We start from the raw sequence: 22,490 nt of genomic DNA, 5'->3' as shown, positions 1-22,490 counted from the left end.
ATGCCATAATCCCACCATCTATGCATTGTACTACCAGGGCAGCATACTAAAATAAAGATGAAAAACAGACCCTTACCCTCAACAAGCTTACATTCTCCCTGGGGTGAGTGGGATCCAACATGTAAACATAAGTATATACAGAATGATTTGAAGAGCAAGGAGACGGGGCTAATAATTGGGAGATGTGTATGTGTGTATTTGTGTGTGCGTGTGTGTCTGTGTGTCTGTGTGTCTGTGTGTGTCTGTGTGTAATAAGAAAGGATTCCTGTGGGAGGTATGAGCTGAGTCTTGAAAGAAGAAAGGAAAAAGACAGAAAATGAAAATCAATTTTTAAAATATGCTAATGGAGAAAGTTGTGCTGGATTTTGGTGTGTGTGACTGTATATACACTCATATTATATGAATGTAGTAGTCACCCTTTTACCCCAAATGTCACTCCAATAAAAATAATTAAGTGACATCTCTGGAAAAGGGAATAAATACAGTGGAATTCCTTGATAAAAGTGCTATTTGGGGGACAAAATTACTATGACTCTTTCCCTGGGGCCCAGGAGGAGGGCATGGAAGTATATCCTTCCCTTTACAATATACTCCCAAGTCCCCTCCCCTGGCTTAGTAAACATCAGTTCCTTTGTCAAATAAAAGCAAGGTGGCCACTCCTCACAAAAAGCAGGTGAGCTATCTTTTGATCTACTAGACAACCTGCTATGTTTTAACCAAGCAACCCCTATTGATGAAATCAATCAGAGGCAAATGGAATCCTTGGTGGCCTGCTAATGTTCAAAATAAAGACCAACAATGAAACTATTCATTACTAAAGGCACCAGTTCCACTTCTATGATTAAGGCTAATTGCTTATTTTACTAGGATTTTATTTTAAATGTTTTAATTCATATTTATTAGTGATTTGGGTCTGTAGTTGCTTTTCCTTGTTTTACCTTGCCTTGGTATAGATATTTGGATTATATTTCTCTCATGAATGTCTGCTTATTTTAAGTAACGTGAAAGCAACATCTAATAATTAGTGCTTGCCAAGTGCTGCTACTAAATGGAAGGAAGGAAGGGCATTGAAGGTCTGCGTCACAATTTGATAAGAGACATCTGAAATGACTAGAGGAGCAACCTAGGCATCTTGAGGTGGCAGAGAGGATAGAACCTGTACCCAGCATTAGACATTTTGTGGTTGTTGTTCAGTCTTTTCAGATGCGTCCAATTCTTCCTGACCCCATTTGGGGTTTTCTTGGCAAAGATACTGGAGTGGTTTGCTATTTCCTTCTCCAACTCATTTTATAGATGAGAAAACTGGGGCAAACAGGGTTAAGTGATTTGCCTGTGGTCTCACAATTAGTAAGTGTCTGTGGCCAGATTTGAACTTAGGAAGATGAATCTTCCTGACTCCAGGTCTGGCACTTTATCTACGGTGTCACCTAGTTGCTCTGGCATTAGATGGACCAGAGTTTAAATCCTGCCTCAGGTACTTATTAGCTGTGTGATCCTAGGCAAATCATTTAATCGATATCTGCCTCATTTTTCTCATCTGTAAAAATGGGTATAAATAATAGCACCTACCTCGCAGGGTTGTTGTGAAGATAAAATGATATTTGTAAGCATTTTGCAAACCTTAAAGTGCTAAATAAAGGTCAGCTACTATTATTGCTAGTTGTTAAGTATAAAGTAAAGAAAAGTGAATGAGTCCTTACTAGGGCTAATCCACCAAGCTTTGATGGGAGTCAGTTCATACAGTATGGGAGGGGAGAGCCTGGGTACAAAGTTCCAGGAAAGGGTGAAACCAGAATGGGTAACTACCAATTAGTCAAACAGTCCAGGAAAACACAAAAAAATTCAACAGGAAGGAGAAGGGTTCCATGGAGCATGGAAGAATGAGAATCATGTTTTGCTTGTTCAAGGACTGATGGGAATCATTTGCTTTCTAAACTTGCCTGGATAACACAAGATTGACGAACCAGGACTGGAGGTGATGTTTCATTTAAACCATTATTGCCCAGAGTTATGAAAATGTGTTTTAATTCCCATAAGTATTTTTGAACATCTTTCATTTCATAACAGTGATTCAAATTCAATCAAGACTTTTAACATAATGACATCTGCAATTAAGAAGTGCATAATTTGGGGGAAGCTACGTGGCGCAGTGAATAAAGCAGCTGCCCTGGATTCAGGAGGACCTGAGTTCAAATCCGACCTCAGACACTTGACACTTACTAGCTTATGACATTTGGATTGGTCAATATTCAGTAATATCTTTAGAAAAAGTAAACAGGACACCATCTAAAGAAGGCTTTTCCAGAAGAAAGTGATAAAAGGAAAGCAAGGGATATAGCTATACCTATCCCCATATATATCCCTAGATGTATGTATATGAATATATATCCATGTCTATGTATGCATGTGTATATATGTATCTCTATATACATGTACACAGATACAAACATGCATACACAGACTTACATACATGCATACATATCCCTACCCCCTCAAATTCCTTGAAAGCACATTGCCTGGGCCCAGAGAAATGTCCTGCTTATTAGACAAGAAAATGGGTACCATAGGCACATCCATCAGTTAAAATACCAGTTGGCAAAAAGCATTCTTAGAGATCCCAGGATGGGAACATGGAGATTCATATTTGCTGGGATCCCCTTGATCAAGAATTCTTGGTTCACCAGCTTCCAAACACTGACTGCTTAAGTTAATTGCCCCATCCTTCCTAGACATATGGCAATGGACTTCCTGCGTTGGCTGGCCTTTGGAAATCCATCTTCAAGAAAGGAGGTAAAATTTAGTCACAAGTCAGATATCGATTTTCTTTCCTCCTGCCCCCAGCTCAAAACCCGTTCCATTATCTGTAGGGGATATGACTCAAAGAGAGCAAATGAGAGAGCTGAGCCCTGAAGCCTGGGGAAAGGTGGGAAATACAAGGTCAGTGAGAATCTTGCCTGGTTGAAAGATTGCATTTCTCCTGGCTTTCCCATACCACGTGAGTTTTTTGGCAGACTTTCAGTGGAGGTTAATAAAAGTTAAATAAATAAAATGAAGCTGTGGTGCCCAGACACTTAATCATTTCATTAACCCTTCTATTGTGTCCAGGTACCTTGCCAAGTTCAGTCCTGGATAAGGCTCTGTCTTTCCAAATGGCTGGAAAGGGAAAGTAAGCAAAGGCTACCTCTGACGTCTTTCCCCACTAGTTTCTGAAGCCTTCCCAAGACAGCTGGGAGAAAGAGTAGACAGCCAAGTCAGCCAGCCTGCTTTAACTTTCATTGTTTCCAAAGGGCATATGGTATCTTCTGCTAATCAATCTTTTCTCTTGGTAGTTTTCCAGCCTTACAGGAGTTGAGAGAAGGGGGAAAAATCCTTCTAATGTGTTACTCCAACTTGGCAGAACTTTGAAAGCCCTGCTGGGTTATTTGAGCTGGAGAGAGTGTGTGTGGGTATATGGCGGGTGGGGTGGTTCTTTTTCCATTCTCAGTTCCCTAGAGAATTTAGTGCGGTAAAAGGGCCCCCTTTGGCATTCCTGCAAGTCAAAACTCTTTTAATTTATCCATAGGCAAGCTCTGGCTCAGGCAGGGTCTACGTAGACCTTCCAAAGTGTTGAGCAAGTAGATTTTAGAGGCAGGAAAGTGGTGGCACTGTTCTGCCTTGGATAAAGTTGGAACCAGGGATTTTGCAATTCTGGGGCTCAGGGCAAATGTAGGGACTACCTCAACTCATTGATTCCAGGGAGGAGGCAAAGATTAAGGGAGGGAGTAGACGGGAGCACAGTGATAGGGAGAAGTTCAATGCTCAGAAACAGCGACCATAGTGATGGGCAGTTAAGTAGTGCAGTGGATAAAGCACCAGGGCCTGGAATCGGGAAGACCTGAGTTCAAATCTGGCCTCAGACACTAACTGTGTGAACTTAGTACAGCATCTGGCTTTCAGTAGGCACTATATAAATGTTAGCTATCATCATCATCATGTATTGTAAAGGTTTCAAGATTTGTGAGGTATAATAAGCACACTCAGACTTCTAGACTTACAAGAACTTTATTAATTATAGGATAGCGAGTTACACAAGGACAGTAAGTTTCAGAGGCATAGAAATAGAGAAACAAAGACACAATAACAATTCCAATCACAACCACAGTAATAAAAGACATACATCACCAAATCAGGGAAGCACCAACATCTGGATTTCTAGCAGGGGAATCCTGGTTAACAGCTTCCAGAGTCCTGACTGGGAAAGGTCCTGGGCAGAGCACCCTCTCCACAGGTGAGATTCCAAAGACCACTTTCCCAGTGAAGACTTATATACAGTTTTTTTTTAAATTTTTTTTTTGGCTGGGCAATGGGGGTTAAGTGACTTGCCCAGGGTCACACAGCTAGTAAGTGTTAAGTGTCTGAAGCCGGATTTGAACTCAGGTACCCCTGACTCCAGGGCCGGTGCTCTATCCACTGCGCCACCTAGCTGCCCCTTTATATACAGTTTTAAACAAAGAAGACATTAAGTCAACTGCTTGCTTGGCCAACAGAGATGCTATCTTCCTTCCTCAAAGGCTGGCCAAACCTGTGAGAGAGGAAGAGCATCCTGCTTTTACCGGAATACATTCATCGTTTTTGAACTTCTGCAAAGGTTCTGTTTTGTTCCAAGGAAGCAAGCCAGGCTTTCGAGGAAGAAAACAAACCTATCAATCATCCTGATTGATTCAAAAAACTAAAGGGTCCCAGCAAGTTTATATTCTCACGAACAGGGAAGATCTTCCTGATTTCATAATTAACCCTTCACATCATCACCACCACCACCATCAGACCCTTGGGGATGACAGCCTGGGGCTGGGCAAGAAAAAGGAGTTGTGGTCATGACATGTAACATGAAACTCATGGGGGGCCATGAATCATGAAGATAGTGGGTTGGGTGGTTCTTGTGGGGCAGGGAGAGATACTGCCTCCACCCAAGATGTAGGCTGGTCTGAAATACAGATTGACTGCTCCTCAGTATCCTTTGCTCTTTTATATTTCATATCACAGCCCCTAAGTTTGAATGTAGCCAAACATTATCCTGATCCCTCCTCTCCTCTCCTCTCCTCTCCTCTCCTCTCCTCTCCTCTCCTCTCCTCTCCTCTCCTCTCCTCTCCTCTCCTCTCCTCTCCTCTCCTCTCCTCTCCTCCCCTCCCCTCCCCTCCCCTCCCCTCTCCTCTCCTCTCCTCTCCTCTTCTCTTCCTCTCTCTCTCTCTCTCTCTCTCTCTCTCTCTCTCTCTCTCTCTCTCTTTCTCTCCATGCTCTTTCTTTTGGTACCCTCATTAACTATGTTTTTAGTTATAATCTATGCAGATGAAACACAGTTCAGTATTTTTGTTGCTGTTATTCAGTCATTTTCTGTTGTGGGTGACTGTCTGTGACCTCATGTGGGGTTTTCTTAGAGGGGTTTGCCATTTTCTTCTCCAGCTCATTTTTTTAAATAGATGAGAAACTGAGACAAGCAGAGTTAAGTGACTTGCCTAGGATCACACAGCTAGTAAGTGTTTGAGTTCAGATTTGAACTCAAATCTTCCTGACTCTAGGTCCATCACTCTATGCACTGGACCACCTAACTACCTATGTACATATTGTTTATGTTTTGTAGATGCTTCTTTATATTCATGTCATCTTCCCCCATAGAATGTAAGTTTCTCAAGAGCAGAAACTATTTCATTTTTGTCTTTGTAGAACCATCACCTGGTGCAGTGCCTGACAGTAGGTGTTTAATGTTTGCTTGTTGGTTGTTTGAGTGATAGGCTACCCTGGCACCCTAAGAACAGATAAGCTATTTAGTCTTCTATTTAATTTAGTCAACACCTCAGTTTCCAGGTTGTCCCACCCTAGTTAAAGCTCTGGCCATGGACCCTACAAGTGGTATCACTACAGTCTAGGTAGTCCTGCAGCTATCACTGGAGCATGAGAGAAGAAGGGGGTACAACTGGGATATAGGTCTCTGGTTTAAGAGACAATAGGCTGGGGGGCAGCTAGGTGGCGCAATGGATAGAGCACCAGCCCTGGATTCAGGAGTACCTGAGTTCAAATCCGGCCTCGGACACTTGACACTTACTAGCTGTGTGACCCTGGGCAAGTCACTTAACCCCCATTGCCCCGCAAAACAAAAAACAACAACAACAACAAAAAGACAATAGGCTAGGAGGTTGATTGAAAAGTTTTATTTAAGGATAATAATGAAAACAACAGTAATAGGGATCATTTTTATATAGTGCTTTAAGATTTGCCAAGCATTTTATAAATATTATCTCATTGGATCCTTAAAATAACTTTGGGAGGTCGGTGCCATTATTATCCCCATTTTACAAATAAGGAAACTGAGGAAGACAGAGGTTGAGTGACTTGCTCAAGGTCACATAGCTAGTCTGAGGTCAGATTTCAACTGCATGTATGTATGTATAATCTGAACTGTATATATGTAAAAATATACATAAAGTGATTTGTACATTTAAAAAACTATCTGAATGCTAGCAATCATTACTATAATAAAGTCATAAAGCCCCTTTCCCCAGAGCAGGGGTTCTTCATGGTTGTGTGCGTGTCTGTGTGTCTGTGGGAGGGTGGGGGTGTGGGGGTGAGATCCACTCCTTTCCCAGTCTGGTGAGGCCTCATGGACCCTTTCTTCAAATGTGTTGCCCAAATTCATAATTGATGGAAATGCTAAATTTCTGTTAGAGATGAGTGAAAAGAAAGATGTATTTTTCTGCCCATTCAAGTTCACAGATCCCTTGAAATCTATCCATGGGGTCCATGGATAGGAACCCCAGGTTAGGTTAGGAACCCCTGTCCAAGAAATAGAACCACACTTAGTTTTTAGGGAGACGGGCCCCAGCAGGAATTCCCTCTGCCCAGTTATTTACAATTTTCTCTGCCCATTCACTATTTCTGGCGAGTCCACTCATTAAACCCTCCAAGACAGAGATAGCCACAACTCTGGAATCATCTCCCCAACCCCCAAAAGCACTAAGGACCATGCTGGGTTCTCATCTCATGGTGGTCCCTAGCTAGCAGTGGAGAAACATCTTGTGTGTCCTTCAGCCCTGTAGCTTCCGATGATACAATCACCATGACCCTTGAAAGCCTCCCAATGTTGGTGCATGCCTCACAACGCTGCTCTGATCAGCCGTGAAAAGTAGAGCCCTCCTCGCAAGCAAGACTGTTCTGTGTGAGCAACACCCGGCAGCCAAGGCTGGCAAGAATCGGAGCTTGGAACACACTGGTGATTATGTTTAACTGGACGGGTCTCGTGGCTATGACAAAACTTGCTGTATTTGTGATTGGGCTGCAGATGCACTGATCCATCTCTGATCCTGCAGCTCCCTCTAAGCTGAATGATGTCAGAGCCTTTATTATTATTATTATTGTTTTTTGGAGAGGAAACTCTTCAGATGGGCCTTTTATTTTTTCCTATTTGTACGAAGAGCCAGATGTAGGAAAAGCCAACCAAAGGTGGGTGGTGAGCAGCTATCCAGGTTTCCCTGAAGAATGGCTGGGTGCCCGAAAAGTATGGCACGGGAGAGAGACTCCCACTGGGCTCCAGGGATGGGTGAATCTATATATAGCTCAAGCTGCCTCCCTGGCATTGCTGGAGCAGGGCTAGGCCCACAGCAGGCTTCAGGTACCAGGGTTAGGTTTTTGCCAGCTTTGTACACAGGGAGTAACTGTGTACTCTGACTGAAGTCATGGAAGATCACTCCTGCGGAGTGGAAAACATATTCTTGGATATGCCATTTGTCAGCTTTGGCCCGAGCTCCGGGAGCAAGTCATCTGCTGCCGCTCAGTTGCTAGGTTCCATCCCGTTCTGAAGGTCTGCCCTTTTAGATGCTTTGAGGAAAAGCTGATTTGGGCTTAAGAATTAGCTGCTTCGGGGAAATGGTTAGGACACTAGGTTAGATGAAAAGGATCAAAGGATCAGAGATTTAGAACTGGAAGAGACCTCAGACACCATCTAGTCCAACCCCCTCATTTTGTAGAGGAAGAAACTGAGGCTCAGAGAGGTAGATTATTTTCCCATGGTCATGTAGCTGGTAAGTGTCCAGTGCAGGATTTGAACCCAAGTCTTCCTGATTCCAGGTCTAGTTTTTTTTTTTCCAGGTCCAGTTATTTAAGTATTTCCCTTTGGTGCTTCTCTGGACAAATGATATGCTAGAGAGTTTCCAATGACCAGACCAGAAGGCATTTAATAGCTGCTTAAAATCACTGAAAGACATAAAAGAAAAGATTCCCAGACAGTAGTCTAAGAGCCCTTAGGGAGTAGAGAGGGAGATGTGTCTATGATGGTCTTCCAGGTGGTATCCATCCAGATCTGAGGTCATATTAATATTTATAAGATGGCAATATCTACACTTTTGTTTCTGGACTGAATTGACATGCTATTTAATAAAAAACAGATATTTTACTTTACTGGTATCTTTTCAAAAGCAGTTTGATTGCTCCTATGAATTCTGAAGGGGATTGAGTTGGCAGTGGTGGTGAAGAGGTGCTGAGCTAAAATGGTTGGGTCAGGAGGGTGGTAGTGTCTGCAAGGTCTTTTATTTTTTAAAATGTTTTTATTGATATCTTTAGTTTTACATCAATTTCATTTCCAAAAGTATCTCTTCTCTAATCAACTCAGAGAGCTGTTCCTTATAAAAAATGAAAAAGAAAGGAAAGGGATAAAAGCATTTCAGCAAAACTAACCAACATATCCACCAAGTCTGACAGTCTGTGACATTTTCCATATGCAAAATCCCTTCTTCTCCCCCGCCCCAACTCCCTATCCCTGAAAAGAAGGGAGGAAGGCTCTTTTTCTCCTCTATTTTTTTTTGTTTTTTTTTTTAGCGGGGCAATGGGTGTTAAGTGACTTGCCCAAGGTCACACAGCTAGTAAGTGTTAAGTGTCTGAGGCCGGATTTGAACTCAGGAACTCCTGAATCCAGGGCCGGTGCTTTATCCACTGTGCCACCTAGCCGCCCCCTCTCCTCTATTTTTAGAGACACGCAGCATTCAGTTTTCATTTTTTAGGTGCTGCTTTTCTTTCCATAAGCATTGTTATAGTCATCATTTATATTGTTTCCCTAATTCTGTTTTCTTCACTCTGCATCAGTTTGTAAAAGTCTTCCCATGTTTTTTTGAATTCTTCCTTTCAGTGTTTCTCATGATACAGTAATATTCCATTACATTCATGGAGCATACTTTGGTTAACCATTCCCCAGTTGATAAGCTTCTACTTCGTTTCCATTTGTGGAGTCTTGATCTCCTGAAAAGTACTCTATGGGGCAAAAAATAAAAAAATAAAAATAAAAAGAACCACTATATTAGATTAGTTTTGATCCATTTTGACCCACTTCCAGGCAAATGTTAGAGATGAAGAGAATCTGAAAGACCATCCATATCAACTATTCTCTTACCAACAAGGGAAATTCGGGCCAGGGAAGTTGTGACTTGCCCAAGGCCATCCAGCTAGTTAATTCCTGAACTAGAACTAGATCATTCACATTATCTTCAGATTACTAGTACAGAAGTTTGTTTAAGGAACTTCCCAACAGTGAGGGTTTTATATGGGAAACTTTACTCAGAACCAGATGTCAGCTATCATAGATTGTTAATTACCCAACAATCATGTATTCCTTCCCCCACAACCCCCAAATTGTATGTTCAGACCAAAAGTCATGGCTAATTGTTGAGTTGTTTCTGACTCCTTGTGACTACTTATGGGGTTTTCTTGGCAAAAATACTGGAGTGGCTTGCCATTTCTTTCTTCAGCTCATTAAACAGTGGAGGAAACTGAAGCAAACAGAGTTGAATGGCTCGTCTGGGATTGCACAGTTAGTCTGAAACTGGATTTGAACTCAGGTCCTCCTGACTCCAAGCCTGACATTCATCCACTGTGCCACCTAGTTTTCAATAAGTGAACCAAAGTTAAGTTGCATGGTGTTTCAGGGAGAATAACACTTCAGGAGGACAGTAAATAGCCCCCAGATTTTAAATACTTTTACAGTCATAGCTGGAGAGTTTTGAAATATACACTTTAAGTTTTGAACTTCATAAGTAAATAGCCATCATTTAACTCATTCCCTCAAATCAAGGGAGCCACTCTCCCTATATATCACCTCCCTGGGGAGAGTGGGCTCAAACTTAAAGTGGTTATTATTAGTCATTCACCCCACCATACACATTTGAGAATTCAACACAGCCAATGGACAGTCACTCTCACTTTGGGATTGGGGGTGAGGGAGAAGTCAGTGTGTCAGTTCACTACTGGGTTGAGTTCTGTTTTTTTTTTTTAAGTGAGGTAATTGGGGTTAAGTGACTTGCCCAAGGTCACACAGCTAGTAAGTGTTAAGTGTCTGAGGCCAGATTTGAACTCAGGTCCTCCTGAATCCAGGGCTGGTGCTCTACCCACTGAGCAACCTAGCTGCCCCCTGTTGGTTTTTTGAAGCTGTGTTGGTCATAACTAGTCAAACACTCCACCATGGATTCCAATTCCTATTCTCGAGTCAGCTTATAGAAAACTCTTCCTATCCAGAGGCTCCCAGTATCTCTCTCCCATATAACAACCAGGGCAAAAAGAGAAAGAGGCCTCTGGGGCCATCTTTAAAGTTTAGGAAGCTTTCAAACTGTCATAACTAGTCCCAAAGGAAAGAGTTTTCATTTTACATTTAATGATATAAAACCAAATAATAATAACTCTAGAATACTTTGATGTGGGTCTGAAAAGAGGTATTTTGTTTTGGGGGGAGATTGGTTCTTCTTCTTCAAAAAAAGCACATCCATGTTATCTAGGAGATATCCTAGAATCTGGACATCATAGATCTAGAAAAGAGCTCAGAGACTTCTCTACCTAAACCCCTCATTTTACAGATGAGTAATGGGAAACCTAGAGGGTTAAGTGACTTGCCCAAGGTCACCCAGGCTACAGGTACCATAGGTGAGCTTTGAACCCAGCTTCTCTTGTTTCAGAGACAATATTCTTTCACCTGTAAGGCATTGCCTCTGACTAGTACTCTACATCTCTAGACATTGTGCATGAGGAAAACACCCTACATCTACATCTGGTCCTAAGGAAGCCACCCTTATAGTTTAACTTGTCATTCCTATCAAGCCTCTCATTTCTACAGGCAAATAAGCTATTACTCCCTCAAAGCATTGCTAGTGTAGGGGAATTTGTCATGTTTTTTTTCCCTCAGTTCAAAAATGAATTATTTTTTGGAAACCTTGAAGAAAATCCTTTAAGCTGTTTTGGACCTACTGAAGCATATAAAAAGGGCATTTTCTACCCATAGTTCAGACGCTTAGTGTGTTCTCAGAGAAATTGAATAATTTGAATGTAAAACTTAGAATTAGGCCACTGTAGGAAATACTTTTTTTAAAAATTCCCTTTATGAGGTATGAAAAATATGTTTATGAAATACAAGATATGGAAAGCCAGCTGAGACTACTAGTAGGTTACAGTAAGAGATAAAATCCAAGGATCTCTTTACTTATCAACAAGCTACTACTGTTTCTAAGCCTCTGACTGTCTATCTATAAAATGGGATAACACGACAGAAATCTCTTCTTTTAAAAAATTATTGATATATTTTGTCTAGAGAGAAATACCTTTTGAGTATTTTGTTTTTGACACAACATACTCCCATAAACATCCAAACAAACCCCTCTACAAAATATTTCCCTAAATATCCAGTTGGGGCACCTAGGTGGCACAGTGGATAGAGAACTGGTCCTGGTCAGGAGTACCTGAGTTCAAATCCACCCTCAGACACTTGACATTTACTAGCTGTGTGACCCTGGGCAAGTCACTTAACCCCAATTGCCTCACTTAAAAAAAAAAGCCAGTTAAGCAAAACCTCTGGAATAGTGTAAGTGTAGCTGATAATATGGGACAGCTAGGTGGCACAACGGATAGAGGACTGAGCCTGGAAGCAGGAAGATTCATCTTCCTGAGTTCAAATCTAGCCTTGGATACTTACTAGCTATGTGACCCCAGGCTAGTTACTTCACTCTGTTTGCCTCAGTTTCCTCATCTGTAAAAATGATCTGGAGAAGGAAATGTCAAACTATTCTAATATCTTTGCCAAGAAAACCACAAAGGGGGTCACAAAGAGTCAGACATGACTGAAATGAATAAACAATAACGGTCAAATCTACTGTTGTCTCATAGGGCTTGTTGAATCCTGTATCTTGATGAAGCCATTTTCATGAAGTTTCAGTCATACCACAAACTCTCAATTCTGTCCATTTCTCTCCTCTATACTGGTAAGCTGGGTCATCTTCTTGAATAAGTGGCCTCCTTCCCCTTTCTCCACAGCCACAGAATATTAGAACCAGAAAGGTTCTTAGAGATAATCCAGTCTAATCCTCTCATTTTACAGATGAGGAAACTTCTGAAGTCTTAAATTAAATGACTTGCCAGAAGTCATGTAATCAGTAACCGACAGCACCAGGATTGGCCTCCCAAGTCCACTGCTCTTTCCTCTCCTGTACACAGCAGGTGGAATAATGGTTAGATAGATTTATGCTCTGAGGGTCATCAAGCAGTCAGGTTAACAGCATGTCTAGCAGTAGACAGATGACTGGCTATTGAGTCAGCGGACCTGGGTTTGAATCCTACCTCTGACCACTGCTACCTGTGCCACCCTAGCAAGTCGCACAACCTCTCTGACCCTCGACTTCCTCACTTGTAAAATGAGGGGCCTAAATGGCTTCAGAGGGCCCTTCCCTTTCTAGTTGTGTGTTCCTGTGCACCTCCTCTTAAGCACCGAACTTGAGAAGAAAGAAAACCCCGGAAGTTTAAGAATTTGCTCTCTTCAGAGCTCTGGCCTGTGGTGGAGGCTCCTGAGCCGCCAATGTCCCCGTCATCTTGACACAGTTACATATTAAGGTTACTGCCCGTCCTTTGGAGCCGCTCCAAATCCTCCCAGCAGTGACTAAGCACCTTTCCGTCACTGCTTCAGCCATTAATTTCAGGACCAACGTGCCTCCTTGGATGTACTGTTCCCTGGCGGTGCCAAGGATGTCCATATAGCCATTGATTTAAGAGACAATATCACTTGCCTCCAAGTTTATGAGGCAATAAACAGCTCCCGCATATTGATGAATGCCGAGGTGTTTGCTCAGCACATTTTGCAACGGACATTTATTACTGAGCGCTCTGCTTTAAAGCAAATGAAACTGCAAGGCTGGTTTTTTATTTCCTGTTCACATGGGCGTGGCCCATCAACCCCCCCCCCCCCCGCCCCCCAAGAGTGGTCTTTGATCATTTGACCCAACTCCCCTTCCACAGGGCCAAAGTGGGACAAAAATGGCCAGCTGGGGTAGAATAACAGCTCTCCCCCCTCCCCTCTTCCTCTCAGGCTGATTGCTCAAAGCCTGCCATCGGGATCCTAATGGGTTCCGCAGGATGCTGGCAAGATCCAGGAAGCGCAGTCGGGAGCATCTTCTCAGGAAATGAGGTGAAAGGACAACCACTGTTCATAGTCGCACTTTGGCTCGCCTTCCTCTCCTCCCTGGGGATGTGGTTATCCCCTCCGTGGTAACACCCCTGCGGCGGAAGCACTCTGCTCCCAGTCTAATACACAGAATCGAATGGCTTTTCATCTTCTCAGAAGCCGGAGCTCTCCAGTGCTTGGCTGTTCGTCCATAAAGATGAATCTTCAGAGCATTTACAAGCCGGAATGCCCTCTGAATTCAAACTGTTGGATGTATAAAATATTAGGAAGGAAAAGGAAGGGAGCGAAGGCGGATGGGAGAGATGGATAGCCAACTTTGTGCCAACCCAGCAGTTACGAGAATGCCAAATGGAGAGAACAACCCTTGAAAAATGCAGTAGATTATCCCAAACACAAAGCTGATTTATAGCCACAGTAATCCCAGCCTTGCTCTCCATTTCAGTAATAGTGAGAGATTAGAGCAATGGAGGGGTTTTATTTGGTTTGGTTTGGTTTTCAATTCAATCCCTCTTCCCACCCCCACCCTCTCCCACCTCACCTCCGAGCCCTATCACGCATCACGCATCTAATCTCTGGCTGCAGTTAAATCAAGAGTTTGCACTTTTAGCATTTGTGCATCATGGGGCTAGAATGTGGAAGCACCTCTGAGTCTAGGATGAAAACTGGCTGGCTTAGGTGTTAGGCAAAAAGTACTATTGATTGCTGAAATCACAGCTTCCTAGAGAGGGAGTAGAAGCTAATGCAGTTTCCTTCAATACCAAGCCCAGGCTCCACCTCCTGGAGAAGCCTTTCCAGGTCCCTCCAAGCTGCTAGTGTCTTCCCAAAAGAGGTAATATTTGTAAGGTGCTTAGCACAGTGCCTGGCACATAGTAAATGTGTAAGAAATACTTGTTCCTTTTCCCTTTCCCCTCTGAGATTGCCTTCCATCTATTTTCTATTTACCTTGTAGGTATTTGATTTACATACATATTGTGCCCCCTTTTCCCCATTTAGAATGTAAGCTCCCGGAGGGCAGGAAGTGTTTTTGTTTTTTCAGCTGGGCCAGTGCTTAATAAATTATTGTTGATGGATTGTTTTGTACTATAGCTAGCTTATGTATACTTATCTTTTTATGCACTTGTGTATCTTCTTATCTTACTAGAGTGTAAGTTTCATGAGGGCAGGAGCTGACTCTCTATTCATCTTTGTTCATCAAACAGAGTAGATGCACAAATATTTGGTGAACTGAATTGAATTAAGTGGCTGGACAGGGCCTAGAGTTTTCCCTTTTTTTTTTAGTGGGGCAATAAGGGTTAAGTGACTCACCCAGGGTCACCCAGCTAGTAAGTGTCAAGTGCCTGAGGTCAGATTTGAACTCAGGTCCTCCTGAATCCAGGGCCTGTGCTTTATCCACTGTGCCACCTAGCTGCCCCCCTAGAGTTTTCTCTTAGTGCCCAGAACTATGAGACTAGCTTCCCACTGCCCTCCTATGGCACCAGGGCAAAAGCACAAATCTAGGTGCCATGTCCCAAAATCCACTGTTCACTGGGGACATCAACACCTTCAGCTTGCCTTCAGTTTGAAGTGATGTCCTCCTATATTTCCATCTAGTGACGCTGGTCTCTTGGCTATTCCCTGACAAGACACTCCATCTCTCAGCTCCACACATTTTCTCTGTCCCCCATGCTTGGAATGTTCTGCCTCCTCATCTCCAGCTACTGGCTTCCTTCAAGTCCCAAGTAAAATTTCATCTTCTAAAGGAAGCCTTTACCAACACCTTTTAATTCTAGTGTTTTCCTTCTTTTAATTGGTTCTTATTTTACCTGTATATAGTTCCTTCTGTACATATTTGTTTGCTTCTTAGACTTTGAGCTTCTTGAGGGAAGAGACTCTTTTGCCTCTTTTTGTTTCTCTAAGTGCTTAATACATATGTGTGTAATGATTGGAATGATGCCACCTACTGGAGACTTGCTGTGGGAAAGCTCTGCCATGAGGAAAATGCCTCAGAGGCATTGTGGCTTCTCCTTGGCGTAAGGAAATGACGTTTACTCATGGGTGCTGTCTATCAAGGCTACCAGCCAATCAACTTGAGGAGCCTCCTATTTTCTGGGAGGAGACAGGAAGGAGGAAAGGGAGCCTGCGCGGAAAGCTCTCTCGCTTTTTGGGTTCCTGACTTGATGGTGGTGGCAGCGGCAGAGGACTTCACAGGAAATTTGAGGAAAGATAGGAATGCCAGGCTGTTGGAATTCTGTTCTCAATCTTTTTCTTTCTATTTTCCAAGAAACCCTTAAAAACCTAAACTCGTTTTATCAGTGATTTTAGTCAGTTTACCCCAAAACTGGGGGAACAGATTAGAATCCACATTTAGAATCTTAAATTACACATGTGCCTGACACTTGGGCAGCTAAGTGGCACAGGGAATAGAGTACTGGGCCTAGAGTCAGGAATACTTATCTCCCCAAGTTCAAATCTGGCCTCATAGACTTGCTAGCTATGTGACCTTGGGCAAGTCACTTAATCTTGTTTGCCTCAGCTCCTCATCTGTAAAAATGAGCTGGAGAAGGAAATGGCAACCCACTCCAATTTCTTTTCCATTAAAACCCCAAATAGGGTCATGAAGAATCAGAAATTACTGAGATGATGGAACAACAAGCCTGGCACACAGTAGGACCTAATACAAATAAATTATATTCCTGGTGATTTTCTGTTTTTCTGTGGGATTCAGACAAAAGATAGTGAGCAATGATGTTGAGACAAAACTCATGGAAGAAATCATAGGAGATGATCCTAACTTGGAGAAAAGAGACCCTAGTTTGTGTCTCAGTTCTGACACTCTGTGTGGGTAGGCAAGCTGCTTAAGTCTCTGAGCCTCAGTTTCTTCTTTGATAATAAAGAAAATGATATATCCATTACCTGACTCAAAAGGTTGTGAGGGACATTCATTGTAGATCTTAAAGTTCCAACAGAAGTGGGAGGGAATTACAGTGGTGGTGGTTTCATTGTGAATCCAGCAGAACGTTTTTGCCCAAGGTAGGAGGTGGTTGCAACTATTGGCCAAGAATTGATCTAAGGAGAATTTACCCTTTTACAGGGAGGGAAGTGGATAGGATGGGGCACAGTGGAAAGCAGCTAGATATACAATTTGTTAGCTGAGTTTTAAATTCTATCCCTCCCTCCCACTCATGACCTAAATATGTTAGGATTAACTTTAACCCCCCCTCCCCCCCACACACACAACAAACCCCAAATGCATCTTTCCAAAGACATTTTCTCTTAGGCTTAAAACTCGGTGTAATTTAAGAGAAATTTAATTCATGTGCTTTCATTTAAACCATCAAAGTGCTTTTAGAAGAGCCATTTGAAATCTTTGGAGCTTTGCAAACCTTTAAAATTCTCTCTTTGAAACATGGGAATCACAGACGGCCAAGGATAAAGACAGTAAAATACCAAAGGGCTCAGGGTGGGTTTGAGACTAAATCCATGACATTTTGCTTTGCAAAAAATGAATTTTTCCATACTTCACATTCACTGCCAAAAAGAACAGCAGAATTACAGTACATCCTCACATCTCTCTCTCTCTTTCTCTTTAACCAGGTAACAATAACATCTCATGTTAATATAGGGATTTAATACATTGATTGTTTTCCTCCTAACAATGATGTGAAGAAAATAATGCAAGTATTATCACACATACCCGTTTTATAGATTAGGTTACTGAAGCACAGAGAGGTGAGATTACTTGCCCTTGGTCACACAGCTAGAAAGTGGTAGTCAAGATTCAGACCTAGTTCTTTTAAGTACAAATGAAGCATTAGTCTATTGTATCATGCTGCTTCTCCTATTATTAATACTGGGTACTTTCTACTGTTAGTTCTGAATTATAGCATCTTAGTCAATTGTTCAGTTGGTTTTTTCCAATTGTGTCCTACTCTTTGTGACTCCATTTGGGATATTCTTGGCAAAGATACTGGAGTGGTTTGCCATTTCCTTCTCCAGTTCATTTTACAGATGTGAAGTGACTTGCCCAAGGTTATACAACTAGTAAGTGTCTTAAGGCCAGATTTGAACTGAGGAAGATGAGTCTTCTTGACTCCAGACCCAACACTCTACCTCTCCACCTGGATGCCACTAACAAGTCAATTGAGCTAAAGATATATCTTCTTGATGGGGATAAAGGTTCAGTCAATCAAACTAGGAAGTAGTCTTCTGTGGTAAGCTAGAAGGGCTTCATCTCTAGTCCTGACTCTCCCTTACACCAATTGAGACAAGTCACTTAGCCTCAGTTTCCTCATCTGTAAAATTTGTGTTAGATTAGATATTCTTTTTTTTTTTAGTGAGGCAATTGGGGTTAAGTGACTTGCCCAGGGTCACACAGCTAGTAAGTGTTAAGTGTCTGAGGCCAGATTTGAACTCAGGTCCTCCTGACTCCAGGGCCAGTACTCTATCCACTGCGCCACCTAGCTGCCCCTAGATATTCTTTAAAATCCCTTCAAGTTACAACTATCTCTAAGAGCCTGTTACAATTTGTACGAGGTTACATTGAAACAACACTTTGTAGTTTTACAAAATGCTTTCCCCATTTCTATTCAACAATCATTCATTAAGTATCTACTGTGATAAAAGCTGTTGGAGGGCTTGCCATCTCTATCAGTGGAGAAAATAGTCATATAAATATCAAAGAATAATAGAAGTACCAAAGAATTGTGCAAAATACTATATAAGTGCTGGAAGGGAAACAGTGTCCCTAGGATAGACATGAGAGAAACATATTATCATTCCCATTTTACAGATAAGGAAAATGAAGTCAAGTGGCTTGCCCAAGTTTGAAAGGGACTGAAGCTAGAATCAAACTCATGTCTTCTTTTCTTTAGACCACACAGCCTCTCATATTGTATACAAGACAGTGGGCTGAGCAATGGCAGAATATATACAAGAATACAGGATGTGGCTCCTGCTTTCTGGTCTATTAAGGAAACAAGACAAAGTTTTAAACTTATCACGTCCCAAACTGAACTCCTTAATTTCTTGTCCCCAAATCCTTCCCTTCTTCCCAATTTCCCTAATCCTGTTGAGGCCACTGCTATCCTTGCTTGGTGATCTCATCAGTTCCACTGGATTCAAATGCCATCTCTATGCACATGACTCTCCCTGACCTCTCACACAGCTAATAAGTAACACTTACAATGCTAGAACAAGGAATTTCTAACATAACTAAACTGTCTCATTTTACAGTTGAAAAAAAAACCCCTCAAGATTCAGAGAGGTCATGGGATTCTATGACTATTGATTTCTAGCTGGAAGCAAGTTTAGAAGCCTCATTTTCTAGATAGGAAACTGAGACCCAGCTGGAGAAGTTAAGTGACTTGCCTAAGGTCACACAGCTAGTAAGTGTCAAGGAAGGATTCAAACCTAAGTCTTCCTAACTCTAAGTCCAGTGCTCTGTACACTTCTTCTTCACTAGATAATCTCTGAAAGTTTATGATCATGAGTCAATGAAATCTTTTTAGGTAAAGTTTTGGCTTGGTTTGAATTATTTTGGGAAAAAATTAAGTAAATCATTATATTTTCTGTTCTGAGGAGTATATATTTGAATCCTAATAGTTTATACCTACATCACACTGACAGTTATTTTTTTTAATTTAAATAACACAACATTTAATAAATGCTTTTTTTTTTTACTCCATTCACTCCTTATAATACAAGAATATATAGGCTTGGGAACAGTTAGAATCAGCAGTTATAATCTATATTGTATATAACAATTGAGCAATTTTTAAGAACAAAGAGTTCTTTCCTAGGCTTATCTCATTTGATCCTCACAACCACCCACCCTGTAGAAGGTCATACTCCCATTTTACAGATGGGAAAACTAAGACTAAGAAAGGTTGAATAGTTTAGCTAAGGCCATTGTTGTTGTTCCAGACTCTTTGTGACCTCATTTGGGATTTTCTTGGCAAAGATACTGGAGAAGTTTGTCATTCCTTCTCCAGCTCATTTTACAGGTGAGAAAACTGAGATAAGCAGGGTTAAGTAACTTGCCCAGGATCACACAGCTTAATAAGTATCTGAGGCTGGATTTGAACTCAGAAGGATGAGTCTTCCTGACTCCAGACTCCGAGCTCTATTCACTGAGCCCAGTCAAGGCCATGCAAGCTGTATAAGTGCTGGACCCAAGATCTAAACCTGTATCTTTTGATTTCAAAGTTCAAGGCCCTTTCCATTGTACTGTTACTTATTTACTTCAAATTAGACAAAATTGACCAAATCTAGAGTCATAGAAGATTGATTCAAGAATCAATTAAATTAGGAGCAAGTAGGTGGCCCAGTGGCTAAAGCACCAGCCCTGGATTCAGGAAGACCTGCATTCAAATCCGGCCTCAGGCACTTGACACTTGCTAGCTGTGTGACCCTGGGCAGGTCACTTAACCCTCATTGCCTGGCCAAAAAAAAAAAAAAGAATCTATTAAATTAAAAATAAGTGTTTGGGATATCTTTTCTCTCCCACCCCCCAATAAAATGCAAATTCAAATCCAAAGCTTCTATGTGAACTCTCCCTCAGGCTCTGACTTGAAGCTATTTGTTATTTTTGTAATTTTGAGTAATTGTTCTCCCAGAAAAAATTTTCACTTTCTATTTTCTTAAGATGGTCTTTTGTCATCCTTCCCAAGAGACTAAACTTCAAGTTTAAGTGGGAGGCAAATAAACAAAATAGGATTTTTTTCTTTTCCTGAATAATCTAACCTGGTTTACTTTTTAAAAAATAAACATTTTTATTTAAAGTTTTGAATTCCAAATTCTATCTTTCCCTCCCTCTTTCCTTTTCCCCTTCCCTAAGGCAATAAGTAATCAGATATAGGTTATACATGTATAATTATGTAAAACATTTCCCTATTAGCCATTTTGTATATGAAGATTCAAATAAAGAGGAAAAAAATGAAAGAAAGTAAAAAATAGCATGCTTCTTGCATCAGTTTTTTCTTTGGAGGTGCATAGTAAGTTTCATCATTAGTCCTTTGGGATTGTCTTGGATCATTGTATTGCTGAGAATAGCTGTCACTCACAGTTCTTCATGGAACAATATCACTGTGACTGTGCACAACATTCTCCTGGTTCTGTTCACTTCACTATACATCAGTTCATGTAAGTCTTTAAAGCTTTTTATGAAATCAAGCTGCTTGTTATTTCTTATAGCACAATAATATTCCATCACCATCATATACCACAGCTTGTTTAGCCATTCCCCAATTGATGGACATTCCTTTGGTTTCCAATTCTTAGCTGCCACAAAAAGAGCTGCTACAAATAAAAAATAGGATAAAAAAAAACAGGTATAACTAGAAGCAATTTCATTTGGGACCTTTGTACTATTTCTTTAACTCCTCATGCAGATTTTATTTTATTTATTTATTTTTGTTTGATTGGTTTTTTTTTTCAGACAATGAGGGTTAAGTGACTTGCCCAAGGTCACACAGCTAGTAAGTATGTCAAGTGTCTGAGGCTGGATTTGAACTCAGGTCCTCCTGAATCCAGGGCCAGTGTTTTATCCACTGCGCCACCTAGCTGCCCCCATGCAGATTTTAACTCAATATAAAGAGAAATTTTCCTGTGACCAGACAATCAAAAATAGATCTTGCTGCTTCCTATAGTGGAGGGATTTCCTGGCACTGGAGATCTTCAAGAAGAAGCTAGATGGCCACTGAATAGAGACAGTGCAGAGGGAGTCATGATCCAGGTAGGGGCTGGACAAAATAACTTTTGAAGTTCTTTCTTTCAAGAATGAATAATAATGAGTATTTATATGGCGCTTTTTTTTTGTTGTTGTTTTTTGTTTTTTTGCAGGGTAATGAGGGTTAAGTGACTTGCCCAGGGTCACAGCTAGTAAGTGTCAAGTTTCTGAGGCCAGATTTGAACTCAGGTCCTCCTGAATCCAGGGCTGATGTTCTATCCACTGTGCCACCTAGCTGCCCCTATATGGCACTTTAAAGTTTGCAAAGTGCTTTCCAAATATCTCATTTAACCATCACAACAATTCTGGAATCTAGGTACTGTTATAATCCTCATTTTACAGATAAGTCAGTCAGTAAGCATTTATTAAATGCCTATTATATGCCAGGCACTATGCTAAGTGCTAGGGATGGAAAAACAGGCAAAATCTAGTCCCCAGCTCTCACTCTAATTGGAGAGACAAGCAAATAAATGGATTAAAAAGAAAAAAGAACAGGGGTAGATGGGGTGTTCAGGGAGGACTAGCTCCTCTGGTGTGAGGGCTTGCCAAGCCCTTTTCAAGTCTCCTCATTCACCTTTGGGGTCCACGTGGCACTCAGCTCTCACCTGTGGCAGGGAGGGGCCAAAGCTGAAGAGATTTGCTAGAAGCCATTCTTTCCAGCCTCGACTACTGATTCTCTAGGCTTTTCCATCTCCACAGTGGCTGCCCTTTTACCCAGAAGAAGCCTCTGCCACTGAGGTGTCCTCCTCCAATTGGTGAGTGTTGGGTTTTTTAAAGTATTTTATTATTTTCCAGTTACATATAAGGATAGTTTTCAGCATTTGTTTTCATAGGATTTTTAGATCCAAATTTTTCTCCCACCCTCCCTTCCCTCTCTCGCTCCCCAAGACAGAAAGCAGTCTGATATAGGTTATATATGTACAATTGCGTTAAACATATATTTGTATTAGTCATCTTGTGAAAGAAGAATCAGAGTACAAGGGGGAAACCTCAAAAAAGAAGGAGGAAAACAGTCCAAAAGTAGAAACAGTATAGTTCAATCTGCATTCATGATCCACAGTTCTTTTTTTCTGGATGTTGAGAACATTATCTATCATGAGTTCTTTGAAACTGTTTTGGATCATTGCACTGCTGAGAAGAGCCAAGTCTATCCCCATTGTTCATCACACAATGTTGCTGTTACTGTGTACAGTATTCTCCTTGTTCTGCTCCTCTCAGTCAGCATCAGTTCATGTAAGTCCTTCCAGATTTCTCTGAACTCCTCCTGCTCATCATTTCTTACAGCACAATTATATTATATTACATTACATTACATTCATATACCACAACTTG

This window comes from Dromiciops gliroides, chromosome 4, assembly GCF_019393635.1.
Source record: "Dromiciops gliroides isolate mDroGli1 chromosome 4, mDroGli1.pri, whole genome shotgun sequence".
Lineage (NCBI taxonomy): Eukaryota > Metazoa > Chordata > Mammalia > Microbiotheria > Microbiotheriidae > Dromiciops > Dromiciops gliroides.
The sequence above is the reverse complement of the archived record's forward strand: the minus strand, read 5'-3'. Positions refer to the sequence as shown.